The sequence below is a fragment of the Mustela lutreola genome, chromosome 8 (genome assembly GCF_030435805.1).
Source record: "Mustela lutreola isolate mMusLut2 chromosome 8, mMusLut2.pri, whole genome shotgun sequence".
In the NCBI taxonomy this organism is placed as follows: Eukaryota; Metazoa; Chordata; class Mammalia; order Carnivora; family Mustelidae; genus Mustela; species Mustela lutreola.
The window spans coordinates 84,588,874-84,604,193 of record NC_081297.1 but is presented as its reverse complement, the minus strand read 5'-3'; positions in this window follow the sequence as shown (position 1 = coordinate 84,604,193).

Sequence of the window (15,320 nt, the reverse complement as noted above, 5' to 3'; positions counted from 1 at the left end):
TAGAAGGCAGCTAGAAAAAAACTTCAAAATGCTGAGGGACAATGTTCCAACCTAGAATTCTAAACTCAACTAAATTTTCAGTCCAATGTAAAGATAAAGAATTCTCACATGAAAGCTATAATCGTAGGATCAGTTTCTTCCTGAGGACAGAAGTTATTTCTCTCTTATATAAAAGCACAGGGTTATGAATGAAAGCCTTATTCCATGATGCCCTCTGGGACCCAGACTCCTTACAACTTCTTGCCCCATCATCCCTAGAACCCCATGGTTCAGGGTGGTACCCACTTTCTAGGTATGAATAAGGGGGCACTCCAGCTCTCTCATGGAAGGTCCCCATGCTTTTGTTCCTAGTTTATTCTCTAGGATTTAGTCACAGTATTCCCACAGAACTGTTCAAGAGGCTGGAAAATGTAATCTTCATTCTGGGCAGCTAGTCACGGGTTCAGCTAAATACTCCATCATTCTGAGAGAGGAGAAGTTGGTAGCAACCAACAGCTTCTGCCTTGTAAGGGCTCAAACAGTAAACCTTCCTTGCATCTTTGTTGGATAGTTACTGGAATATATATATATATATATAGATATAGATATAGATATAGATATAGATATATACCTGCCACTGAAACAGGGAACTAAATAAAAAACAAGGAAGATGTGGGATCCACATCCACAACAAGGAGCTACAAGGGAAGGGAGAAATTCCAGGATAAGGATAATGGCGAGGGGAATTCCAAGAGCAGCTCGGTAGTACTCCCAACGAGCAACCCATTTAGATTGGAGGAAAGAAGCAGAGAGTGAAAGGGACGTAACCCAAAGCAAAAAAAAAAAGGAATTGATAAATTACCCGGTAAGTTTGAGATTATATTTACATCACTCTTATAGATAGACAAGGCCAAGTATTCGAGTACAGTAATAATAGGTACCTAGAGAACAGAGAAGCTGAAAAAACAAGCCCCAAACATGGTATATGTTATCTATGTGGCAACTAAAATGTGTAATAAGGCAAATGTAATCATGGCACATCATATGGCTCAATGGAGACCAAAACGGAAAAATAGAGATGCTAAATGTAAGTCTCCTAGCAGATAAGGAGAAGTGTGAGTGTGTGTGTGTGTGTGTGTGCGCACGCACGTGTAAAATTTTTAAAAAGCAGCCATCTTATCTCCTATACTTAGAAGTCAGTGGATACAACCTAATACTGAAATATAAGGAAAGAGAGAAAAATAGCACCACCAGCATGTTATTTAATAATGCCAGGAATAAAGAGTTCAAGGATTACCTCAGAGCAGGGATTTGAGTGGAAAGGAGATAGTGCAGGTAGCTACTGTTTCCACCATCATTCCGGAAGTCCTACTTGACTTTTCAGATTATGTGCTATAGTACTTTGATTTAAAAGAAATAGAAAGATGTGTAAACCTGGTGATTCACAGACCTGTACCCCTGGGGATAAAAATACATTATATGCTTATAAAAATTTTTTTAAATTAATTTAAAAAAAGAAATAGAAGGGTTAACTAAGAAAGACAAGGCGAAACCCAAGTATCTTCTATCAATTTGCAGATATTCTTTCCCTACCCCTTCCTCTAACAGCAGAAGTAGTTAAGTTTCCCAGCCTTCATTCCTTTGTCTCAAAATTAGAAGTCCACTGGTAGAATTACTATTGTTATTGCCCAACTAACATGATTTGAGCATACACCATGTGCTGGAATTAATTAGTATAATCCTCAAAATGGCGAGCGAATGAGGCAAAGCTATTGCCCGGCTGTGCAGGTGAGGACACCAGAGCTTGGAGTCGCTTACATAATTTACCCAGGACAGCACAGCAAATTAAAAAATATATATATTACTAGAGCAATGTATTTCAAAAGAGCAGCTCATGTATCGACTTATATTATGGAGGTGGGTGTTTCACTCTGACTTGTATGATTTAACCTTTAAAACCACCAGTAAACTTGGGGCAAATGCAATTTAGAAATTTGTAGCACCTTCAATCTACATCTGATCGGATGCACAAAGATTTCCCACAGAGAGCCCTGCCAACAGACCTCTGGCCTGACCTGTGGCATCATAGGTTTTGTTCTTGGCTCTTGAGTATGCCAAGAACACTAAATTATATGAAATGATGTCAGTGCTTTCATAATATAAATATTGCCCCAAGACTTTGGGGCTACATCAATAAAAGTTCAATTTATAAGGGCTTTAGTGAAAAGCCAAATTATGCAATTATGACCTCTCTGTCGTGCGTAATGAAGATACACATCTAAGAGGTTAAAGGAGCAGGGGGGACAGCAGAATGAAAGAAGAAAAGATTGGCCAATTTGCATTTTCAGCCTTCACCTTCTTGTAGCCAGTGTTGAGAAGCTTCTAAGCCCATTTCCTTATGACCAAGTTCTCTACACAGAATCACAAAGAGGGAAAGGTTTCTTTTTCTTCATGCCTTTGCATTTCTCTTTTTGGAAGCGTTTCGATGTCACCAATTTTTCTGATCCTCTTTTCTCTCCCAAAAGACACTTTTCCAGCATTTCTCCTAGATTGTTATAAAGTTATGGGGGGGAAAAAAACCTGGCAAATTCCTGGCTTTGGCATAACATGCCAGCAGCACTTTCCTGGGGACTCTATGGGCCAACAGCTCCTTACCCAGCCCCATAATGTCAGTGACATATCTTCAGAGAATAGATTCATCTGACCTTGGATAGAGAAGAGAGGGGGAACACATAAACAGAAACCGAAAGCTCGAGAGAAGCATTTTATTACTGAAACAAAGACCTAGCTCCAGTGTTAGAGAGCCAATGGATTTGGGTGACATTAAATTAAAATAGTGAATACCAAGAAAGGGGAAGGCTTTGTGTGAAGAGGTGAGAAGTTGAATTTTGAGGCAGTAGAGTTAAGAATCTATGGAACATCCACATGGAGATGTCTAAAAGACCATTGTTCTGTTCAGGGCAGTTCAGGAACAGAATCCAGAAGATGCCACTGAATCCAAACTAGGGGGACAGTACTGAGAACAGCTGTGGTGTTATTTAGGGCGTAGTACCATTGTCTGGACCAAAAAGACCATTTTTCCAGACATCAAGGGACGGACAGAAATAGCTCAATCCTCTGTTATAGTTTCACTGCCTCCTTCTACCCTTTGGAGCTGTCCCTTCTAATTATCCTCATCTGTTTCTGCTTTAATTGCTTTTCTGGCTCACTGTTTACCCCCCGCTGGAACTTGCAGATACCACGCTGCCACCCCCAACACTTGCGCCCACAGAAGGCTGCTGATTGGACAAGACCCTCCCCTATTGAGTCCAGGTGATCAGTACCGCTTGTCTGCCCAATGTCCCTAACAACACCACCCGTCAGCTGCCACCACATCCACCTCTCTTCTTTGTCCTTGCCCAGGCTTAGGCTCTCCAATACGGAGCCAAGGATTTGATTTTCTCTTGAGATCTTTTTTTCCTCTCATTTTCTAAACATCCCTACACAACATTCCCATTTCTGCCCCTCCTTCGTTACCAGTCGTTATCTGGGGCTTCCAACTTCCAAGCCAAGACCACAAATTTAACAAATTGGAATTACGGGAGTGGAGCAGAAAAGACACAGGCTGTGAGATCAGAAAAATATGATTTCAAATCTTTGTGCAAATTATGTGACTGCAAATTACCTGCGGCAGTACCTACAAATCACGTGACATGGGCATGTTTACCTGATTTCTCTTGGCTCCTGTTTCCACAGTTGTAAAATGGTGAAAATAATATCTACCTGGCAGGACTGATTTAGTCTATATCTACTTCACATAAAATTTGGTATGTGGTAGTTGGTCAATACATATTTTTTTTCCTAAAGATTTTATTTATTTATTTGACAGACAAAGATCGCAAGTAGGCAGAGAGGCAGTCTGAGAGAGAGGGGGAAGCAGGCTCCCCGTTGAGCAAAGAGCCCAATGTAGGGCTTGATCTCAGGACCCTGAGATCATGACCTGAGCCAAAGGCAGAGGCTTTAATCCACTGAACCACCCAGGTGCCCCGATACATATTTTTTGATAAATATTTATTTCTATTTTTGGACCTTTCTCTACTTCATGCATTTTCTCTAGAAAACCTTAAGTTTGCTGGGAGCCAACTGTGTGTTTTACTTATGTTTTGTCTCTCTCACAATGCCTAGCATTGCATCAGTCCTTCATATGCCCTCAATATAGTCTTCTTGAATACATGGATAAATTACTTGACAATTTTTGAGGGGAGGAATCCATTATTTTTATTTTAAGCAAACCAGAGTATATCATAGCATACAATGCAAGTGATTATCTTCAAAATAGTCAGAGCTAACATTTCCTGAGTGCTCAACTTATGCTAGGCTTCCTGTGAGTACTTTACTAATAAACTCATTCCATCCTCATAACAGACCCATGCAAAGGGTACTATTAATACCCCCATGTGGTGTGTCTGGGTGGCTCAGTCTGTTAAGCGTCTGCCTTTGGCTCAGGTCATGACCCTGGAGTCCCAGGACAGAGCCCCGCATTGTCTCCCTGCTCAGCAGAAAGACTGCTCCTTCCTTGCCCCTCAACCCGCTTATGCTCACTCTCTCTCTCAAATAAATAAAATCTTTAAAAAATATTACCCCCATTTAACAGATAAAGTAATTGAGGCACAGGAAGCATAGGCTGCTTGTTCAAAGTCACCAAGCTAATAAGTGGTGTCACAAGGATTGAAGATCAGACAATTTGGTTTCAAGAATCTATATTCCTAATTTCTATGTTACACATATGGGAAATCTGAAAAAAAAAATTCTGCTGCCGTCTGGGCTCTTCAGGTTTTGCTCCTAACTGTTGGTATTCACTCTTGGCTGTGGTTAGGTCTATTTTGGTGAAAAAGTTGGAGAAGTTGTACTATAGAAATCTTAGCACAAACATCCAAGATCAAGGATGATCCTATTAGCAGACCCCAATTTCTAACATTCAAAATAAATTCAGGAAATTTGTTCAAAACAAAACCAAAAGACTTACTTCAAAAAAAGAAAGCCACACTGATTTTTTGAAAGACTATCATAGCTGTTGTTCTCAAGGCCTAACTGAAAAGTTGTTTACAAGCATACACTGACGACTTGCTCATATTATTATCCATTTTCAGATTTGATTTATCCATCTTCATATGCAAATGTATCCACCTTCCTGTTTTTTTGCATGCTGATGAGTGCACCTGGAATTGTGACACAGGAGATTAAACAGGTAGTGCTACAGTGGGTGGTGAAGAGGGTGTGCAAAGAGATAAACAGAAAATGAGGTTTAACATATGCCTTGCCTCCCTTTCTCTTTACAGCTCATTTCCTACAGGGAAGTTTTCTCAGGGGAAACTGCAAACAGGCCCCTCCCCCAACTCCTCCGCACCCCAAATGCTCTTCTAGTGTGTCCGCGTTTAGCAGGTTTGGGGAGAAGTCTAAGTATATTCATCTCTTGCTTAGCTGAAGTTTTGCTTTTTGTTTTTGTTTGTCTTCATATTTCATAATTAAGTAAGGAAAAGGCCATGGATGGGAACTGAGCAGAGATTTCAAGCTCTATCCAGTATAGAACGTGGCCTTTTCACTGTCCAAAGTCAATCTTTGGACATCACCAGCAGTAAAGATCAATTACCAGATCCGCATGGGCTAAGCCATAGGTGACAAGGGCGGGAGAACTGAAGCTTATCTAGAGGCAAGGCCAAGACGAAAAGTAAATTGGTATTAGAGGGAAAAGAGCAACAGACAGAAAGTCCGAAATACTGAGCATTACCCCTCACCATGAGCTAAAATATGACCTTGGGAAATTCACATCCTCTCTCGACCTTGAGAGAGAGCCCTATTTGTAAAACAGTAATAATAATAAATAACAATAATAGCAAACATTTAGTGGGAACTCAGTGGAAAGGTCAGGCACTAATCCATTCTCAAATATGTTAGCTCATTTAATCTTTATAGTAGCACCACGAGATTGATACTAATAATATCTTCATTTTGCAGATGAGACAACTAAGTGACAAAGGGGTTGAGTAATTTGTTCAAGGTCTCCAAGCTTATAAGTCAGGGTTCTCTCCCAGGCAGTGTCAAGTCCAGGGACCATGTTACACTTGCACATTGCCCTTTTTCAATTCTAAAATTCTGTTTTACTCAAAAGTGTCCTCCCCCCCACCACTGCCCAAATCAACTCCAAACTCAGGTACCTATAACAGTTTCTAAGGCATGCTTTATAGACTTACGAAAGAGTCTGGAATCAAATAACCTAAGAGTTTACTAAGGTTGTTCAGATTTGTGTTTCATTAAAAATTTTCTAGTTTGCATATATGATCTATTTCCTCTGGGTGGAGTTCATCAGTTTCACATAGTTGTAATAGGCCATCTTTTATTATAATATTATAATCCAGAAGTGAGAAAACTCAAAAGTACTTTTAACATATGCTAAAAAAAGTTTAAATATTCACATACATACTTTCATTTATGAGATGGAGTAATAATAACAAACATCTATTAGAAACCCTAAATTAATCCGGACACTGTTTAGAGCATCTTATATATGATGTCTCATTTCCTCCTCATTCACTCATAAAATGACCCTCTTGCAAGATATTATCCCATTCCTCAGAGGGGTCAAATAACTCGCTCCCAGTCACATAGCTTAGCAAAAACCTTGGGGTTTGAGTTCAGTTATAGTCTTGCTCCAAAGCCCTCTTACTTAACTTCTGTATGTGGAAAGAAAGTGAAATCATGAAAGATGGATTTTTGGAGGAAGGTAAACACTGGAGTCCGGGGAGTGCTGTATGAAGTACTTTAAAACCTGCTCAAACTTTTAGAACAGCAAAATTAAGACATGAACAAAAACCAGGCCATAATAACTACTGATCTTTGCCAATTTAAGCATATCATTAGCATTAAAATTAATTTTCCATTATCTATGTCATCTAGGATTTGGAAGAGCCCAAGGAATTCTACTTCTCAGAAGAAACTCAGACCTCATTTTTAGTCAGTACTTTCAGTCTTTTCCCTGACCAGACATTTTACAGAACAGCCTAGTTATTACAGTTTGTAAAATGGAATGCTATGGAATTTTGTGAGCTCTTTTTTCCTCTCTGATTTATGCTGCAGTATAAGGTAAACTCGAAGTGAATAAAAGTGTGTTTGGAGAAAGAAATGTTGGAGGGAGAAACATGCCTGGATGTGTCTGGATATTACTTCAGATGAATAATCAATATCTTGTAATTTAACTGTTTGCCAAATTTCCCCTAAAATCTGTAACATTTAAGGTATCAAACTAAGCATTTTGTATTTTCAATCTTATGCTTTACAATGTGGATAGCTGAGCAAGTCTGAAGGCCATTTACAAAGCACCCAGGACACACTGGCTAATAGATAAACCAAGCACATAGTAGCAAGTACAAGAAATGCAAGAGAGGGTATCCTTTTCTTTATCTAAGAAACCACAAGGTTTTTTTGTTTTGTTTTGTTTTGAAATATTTCATATTACCCATCCTGGAAGCATTGTTTCATGATCACTACAGCAAAAATGGTCAGGGTATTCCCTGCAGAAATGTAAATATGCCTTGCTGGAGACGGCTGGGTGTCTTCTTTATAGGCATGGAGCAATGGGAAAGGATCTGTTGTTTTTTTTCTTTCTTTTCAATCTGATGCTTTTATCAAATTCTTGCTATAAACATATGATGTGCTGTAGCAAATTAACATTTAAACACTGGGTTTATATACTTTTTTGTTTGTTTTGTAGCCACAAAGAAAACCCACCTTTTCTTAGCATTTAGTGTTATGAATCACAGACCTGTTATTTCCTCCTTCCCAGCTACATTTTACAATTTTCAGACAAATAGCACTGTCTACAGAAAAGCAGTAATTTCATTTCTGCTGTTATGTTCTTTGTGCAGTCTCTACTTGATTTCCCAGAACCAAATGACTACAAGGGACATTGAGAGATCATCTGGACCAACCAGCCCATGAAGGCATTTTACCACATGCACTTCTTGGGTAGTTAAGAGATCCTCTCTCTAGCTGACATATGGGTCTCCTCCGCTAAGATAATGATGCACTTACATTCGTCAACCAGGAAGGACTGAGTTTTTGTTTCACGTCCAGAACTTTTAAAGATTTTATAAGAATTATTACAATGATGACAGAAAAACAAAACAAAACACAGTTCTCTTGGCTAGAAAACCGTACCTACTGTGTAGGGTTAGCGTATGTCGCGCTGACGTCCACTGGAAGTAGTTAAGTACCCTGAACTCAGTCTGCAGATGAAGAAAAAACTGGAGAGAGGTGAAGTGGCATCATTGGATTATTCTGCGCCAAAGTCATGGACTTGTCAAGTGACAGAGTCGTGGGCTTTGGTCTTTAGACCTTAAGTGTTTTCCTTCTTCTAATCTCCTGTCATTGTTGCTGGATTCCCTGCTTCTGAATACCTCATACTTGTGACAGAGTATATGTTTTATACAGTTCTTCCACACATTCTTATTTTAAGTAGATATTCTTATCTTCACTTCTCTGGGAGGAAACTGTGCCAGAGAGGAAGTGGTGTGTCTGTGGGCATTTGGCTAAGGAGGCAGGCCGGGTCTTAGATAACTCTTTTCGGATCCTGAAGTTAGATATATGGCACCACAGCACTCACCAGAGTTTACAATCTTGCTTAGGAACCCACATAAATACACAGGAAACAAAGAAACAGGGAAGCTGAAAACTCTGCACTATAACTTACAAGCACAATGGGAGTTCTGAGTTCATAAGCTAACATGATTTTCCAGTTCGCATACTACTGCCATCCTTTTTTTTTTTTTTTTTTTTTTTTTTTTTTACTACTGCCATTCTTAGCCGCTCTCTTGTCATTGCAGAGCCCCAGGTTGTTAAATCCTTCCATCTCCCTATCCCATTTTAGCAGATTTGCTTGTTTTCCCTTGAACTTTATTTGACTTGTCTATTAAATATTTCCAAGTACAAGTATTACATTCCTTTCATCTTGAAACATGGCTGTCTTCTTCATAAATGTCCAGATTTGCCTAGAACTATTTCTCTTTTTTGTTAACTTTAGGGATGGATTGCTTATTATTACACTGGGTTTACGTGTTCCTACAGATTGTTAAATACCTTCCGTGTTATTCCCCAGCTTATGTGGCTATGCAGAGTTCTCAGTGACTCAACTTGAGCTGCATGCCAAATGCTGGAGCTGTGAGCAATCCTCTTTAACAGGGTGTCCTATGTTGAGCCTTTGCCTTCCACTGAAAAGCATATCTGTGGTGGCCACTCAGAGCTTGGCTTATTGTTATTTCCCCAGAGTTTTAGCCTAGCAGAAGGCCTTGTTCATCCTGTAAGGCTCCTTTGTGTTATTCCCAATGGTAATGTCAAAGCCAGTGAAGAAGCAGCTTGAACAGCATAAATGCCCTAGGGCCATGCTGCTTGGACTTCATGTGCAGCATTGCCAAAGCTGTGTGAACGTTACTTAGCTACTCTCTTCCTCAGTTTCTGTGCCTGCAAAATGGGGATAATAACTGTAGCCACCTCCCAAGATTACTGTGAGGAATAAATGAATCAACGACCATAGAGTGTTTGAACACATAAGTGCTCAATAGATGTCATGTACTAGTATCCCATTTTGAGTTAATCAGCAGAATATGGCTGGTGTCATATAGAGAAGGTGATATGTTGTGCTTTAGTTACTTCATTGAACCCTTATAAAAACCTGAAAGACCAGTGTCATTATTTTCATTTATGATGAAGAAATTGAATCACAGAGAATAATCAATCTGTTCACGTTAATACGGCTAGAAAATGGTAGACAAAAGGGTTCCTATATGCCAAATAATAATTGCAATAGCTGGTATTTTATTATTGTTTATGAGATGCCAGCCACTGAGCTCTTCTGTCCCTCATAAAAACCTTTTAAAATAAACATTATTTAATGATACTCTTTCTTACAGATCAGAAAACCAAAACTTAATGAGTTCAAGTCACTTGAAAATTAAGTGAAACTCATACTGATTCAAACTACAATTTTTCTGAGAAGAGTATCTCAAAATTAGAACATTAAAATTGAGCAAATTGATGCTATTTTTGGCAAATAACTGATATTAAATAGAACAAAATAAGATGGCAAAAAATAAAAGAGAAAACTCTGTAGTGGAGGGTTAAGTGCAAAACTAAAGGTCCCTTAAATAGGTTACCCACAATCTAATTCGTTTCTAAATGGAGTCTAAATGAATCGAGTTCTTTCTCTTCCAGATTACTCCATAAACTGTATTTCATCAACTCTAAGGATTTTTTTTTTATATTTACACATTTCAAATTAAGATTCTTATTGAAATTATAATTGGGCAAGCATTCTTTTCTTTGTTGATGCATAAGATAATAGTGCTGTTTACAGGTGATGACTGCTTAGGATCCCACAGAGTGGGGCATTCTGTCTGTTTTGTTCTTTCTCATGTGATCTCTTTATTACAGCCTTCAGGATTGTTTTCTATTTACTAGCAAGTAAGCTCCTTATATGAACTTAATGAGAACTCTCACAAATACACTTTTTCATTCACAATGCTTTCTATTTCATTGATAGTTATAATAAGTCATAAGCTGAAACTTCACAGAGGGAAATAGGTGAAGCGTTTGCCCTGGACAGATTAAGGCTGGTTCTGTACAAGAAAAATGATAACCAAATAAGGAAGTCAGCATTCTGGTTGAATACTTCTTTTTTTCAACGATTTCTTTTGGCTTCACAGAGTCACAATTCAAACACTTTCAAGCTCTTATTTTTGATAGACATGAATTACTCTCAAAATTACCCTACTATATTCTTTGCTTAAAAATTTTTTGTGACCCCTGGTATCTTTCCAGTGCTCACCCTAAGTCTGATTTTTGGTTTTTATTGACCCCTTGCAGGGAGAGTTTTAAGGACTTCTAACTCCTTTGCTAGAAATAAATTTTGTGGGACTCCACCCTCCCCAGAAGAATATTCTTTCATTATAAATTTCTATCAATATTTTGTTGTATCATCCTCACTAGGATGACATGCATTCTCATTCCAGCCTCTCCCCCTCTTCTCTAGCATATTCCACTGCAGCATAAATGAATGACCTAAAGCATTCTCTATTCTAAAAACCAACCACGGTCTCTTTTGTTATTGTTTCCTCACGTGTTATTTGTGTGATTTCAACTGCATTCCTCTCCCCCATTTTAGCCCTCAAAAAATTGATTTTCAAACTCAGCATGTACATCACAAAGAATGAACCCTAATATAAACTGTAGACTTTGGTCAATAATGATGTATTAGTATCAGTTGATCAAATATAACAAACATACCACACTAATACAAGATGTAAGTAATTAGGGAAACTCTGTGCTCTTTGTGTGTAGGAACTCCTTGTTCTTTTTTCTGCAAACTTAAAAATTCTATGAAAAAAAAATTCTATTAATTAAAAAATAAAACCCAAAACCTGGGGCACCTGGGTGGCTCAGTCTGTTGAGCCTCCAACTCTTTGCTTCAGCTCAAGTCACGATCTCAGGGAGCCCAGCTCAGGCTCTGAGCTGAGCTAAGAGGGGAGTATGCTTGGAATGCTCTCCCTCTGCCCCTTCCCCCACTCTCACATGTTCTCTCTCTCTCTCTCAAATTTAAATTTAAAAAAAAAAAGCTTAATTTCCCCCCATTTAAGAAAGCAATATGCTCCATGGCTTTATGGTCTTTAAATTCAGTTCCCCTTAGTGACCTTCCAGGAGCAGCCTCTGATCCGGAAATGACTACAAAAGACTGAAAAAAGAAAACAATGCCTCAGATTTAAAGGGCAGTGTGCTCCCCCTCTCCTCACTGAGTCAGTTCCCTTAATGCTTACATAGCACCATCTGTTTCTAGATCACCTCACAATAGCTCAATAGCTGAGCTCACAGGACTTCTGTGAGGTAGGTGATCAGCAAATCCCTCGGTTAGCAGTTCCATTTGAATGGCATGATGCCCAAAATAGCTAGACATACCCAAGGTAGCAGTGAGTCAGGGAGTGGGGAGGGGTGGGGGTGAACTCGAGAACATCTGAATGGCTTTTTCCTTTGAGTTAGTTCTTACTGGATCAGCACCTATCAGTCTTCTCAAGGTCATGCAGGAATAGGTTTTTGCTGTTCCCACCACTGGCCTCAATCATTGCTTATTTCTCATAGGCACGGCATCAGTACTGCACCATGAAGCTGGTGGGGTATGCAGGGATTCTCTACCATAACTCTAGAATTTCAATTCTAGATGTGTGGGTACTTTAGAGTTTAGAATTATACAGCATTTTTTAATGAAAAAGTGTATGTAAAAAGGAAAAAAAAAAAAAAAAAAAGATGTGGCGGTACAAGGCATTTGGCGCTTTTTTACCCTGGAAACCACTTACTCATTCTGGAAAAAATCAGATATTAAGAGGAAGGAGGTACAAATATGTAATTTTTGCCTTTATTACATTTGGAGTATACTTGTTTTAATTTCTTCCAGAGTTAGTGAAGCGGAGGAAAGCAAAAGATACCAGTTTTGGAATCATGGGTATAAATCCAACAGACAATCATCCTTACCTGCTTAGTGATTTCTTCAGGGGAATAGGGAATGAGTGAATGCCTGGTGGCATGAATAAAGGGAATATTAAATGTGAAGTGAATTAATCAGCAAGAAAAGTTGCAGAAAAGTCTACACTGAAGGCTGCCAAAGGAAGTGTTTACAGTTGAAATAAAGCCAGGAGGAGACAAGAGTTATTCAAAAAAATCTTTCTTCTGGGAAGTGAACAGGAAAGTTCACATGTGATCATGTTACGTGAAATGATACTGGCTTTACATTCTTCCAAAGAACAGTTCTTCATTAAACACCTACTATGTACATGCCTGCATCTGAGTATTACAGCGAACAGAAACATAAATTCCCCCTGAAACTCAGCAAAGGTTTGTTTAGTAAGATAAAACTGTTCTACATATCATAATAAAAATTATAATCAAAGAGCACATTTATTATAGTATTAAAATTCAGTACTGACTTGTTTTGTGATTAGTGATAGCAATTCAACTATAAGATGCTTAGAGGATAAAAAACTTTTTGGTTTCTTCTTTCTTAATTGAATGCCTATCACAATATTATAGCTACCCAAACCCTTAAAAAACAGTATAATCAGCAACTAAAATCTGAAGAACCCACAATTACTGGAAAGTCCTATGTTACTTAGTGATTACTTTCAAAAAGTGAAATAAAACAACTGAGGGACCTCTTGATATACAATATTGTATATCTTATTTATGCAATGAGATCTGGATTATTTCATTTTTAGTTTCAAAATTATTTCTGCTAAAAGTGACAAATCTATAAATCTTGGAATTTGATGTTGCAATTTTTTCCTTACATGAATGGAAAAAAACCAAGTGCTTTATAATGAACACAGTAACATAATTTGGAAATTGGGGTGCGGTGGAGAGGACAGTAATGGAAAAAAAATGCCTGTGCTACTTCTATGTCACAAAATAGTTAAGACTAATGATATATTACTTTTCTTTTTTTAAATATTGTACTTATTTATTTGATAGAGAGAGGGAGAGAGATTGCAAGTAGGCAGAGAGGCAGGCAGAGAGAGGGAAGCAGGCTTCCTGCTGACCAGAGAGCCTGATGTGGGATTCAATCCCAGGACGTTGAGATAGTGACCTGACCCAAAGGCAGAGGCTTAACCCACTGAGCCACCCAGGTGCCCACTACATTACTTTTCAACTGAAAGCTAAAATAGTGTTAAATCAATAAACTCTATCATCATCAGTTTCTAATCTAGAGGACTATTTTAATTAATCAGGGAAAAACATTTTTGCAATGTAAGAACCTTTTTTTAAAATTTTTTAGAGAGAGAGAGAGAGAGGAAAAAAAAGCAGGTAAGGACTAGGAGAGAGAGAATCTTGAATCTCAAGCAGACTCCAATGCCCAGCGTGGAGCCCAACAGGGGGTCCCAATCTCCCAAACCTAAGAGCACAACCTGAGCCAAAACTAAGTGTCGGGACATTTAACTGACTGAGCCGTCCAGGCGCCCCTGAAATAAGACCACTCTCTTCACAAGTTTTTAAATAAAAATGGAGAAATAAATTACTGAACATAAGTGACTAAAAAAAGGAAATGTTCAAAAAATTGTTTTTTTCTCATGATAGATATCTTTTTTCCTTTAATTTCTCCGTTACTAAAGCGATTTTAAAAAAAGAATCTCTTTTAAAGTCCCAGTACTCTGAAAGCTAGAGCAAACCAGATGCTTGAAAGTCTTTCAGTTCTGTTTATTTTGGACTGTACATGATGTGTGTGATATCTTTTTTTTTTCTTTTCTAATCTGAAACAAAAAGTACCGGAGATCCTTTTGTTATCAGTATGCATCAGAATATGAAGAAAGGTTAGACATAAAATATTTCTTGGAAGAAGAATAAACAAGTTATGCCAGTTGTAACAGGCCAAAGAATTTAGAACTGTAATATTTGTATGCTATTAGTAAATTGGGGAGAGCATGGCAAGAAAACCCATAAGCAAAATGTCTGCAATATAATAAAATAGGGAGAAGAAGATATTTAAAGAAATGTCATATTTTCACTGCATCTCACTGTTTTCAACAAAGCTGGGAGCTTTGTGCCCAAGCCAGTTGGCATTCTATCCAACTGTGTGGATTTCTGTGGCACTTCTTAATTTGATTAAGCATTACATTTGTTCCTTACAGCAAGAAATTCTCTCGTCTGCTGTTAAATTGGCAGTTTTCATCCAACTCTCTAAAGGAGAAAAACTGTATCAAAACAAAGGTCCACTTTGTTCAATAAAGAAGTAAACCCACTCTCACCATCATTAACATGGAAAAAATTCAACCTGACCTTTCCCTGTTCCTGTTTGTACCCTCGGGCTTGAATTTGATTTTTCTTCACCGCTTCAAGGATGTCAAAGTATAGACTTCAAAAGTATGGAATGATTGATACATGGTATTCATAATAGATTGTTTAAAGTAATACATGTATCAGTAATTCATTTTAAACATTCCTTTGATAATTAAAGCCTCATTTTTAAGGAAAACAGAAATAGGACATCCGAAAACTACTGTTATATCTGCCTCTTTTTTTGTATATATTTCTTTTAAGAGTTATCATTCCCTAAATGTATTTCATTCTTTTTTTTTTCATTTTTTTATTTATATTCCTATTTGAACCTTTTTGCATTTAAATATTAAAACAATTGTTTGGCTTCATGTAGAAAATGCTTTTCTGTTTCAAATTGTTTTCTGTTTCTGTTTCATTTTTTCCCCCCTGTTTTTCTGTTTCTTACTAACGTAGTTTTATTTTAATGATACTTAAAGATTTTGTATATTTAAATTTTT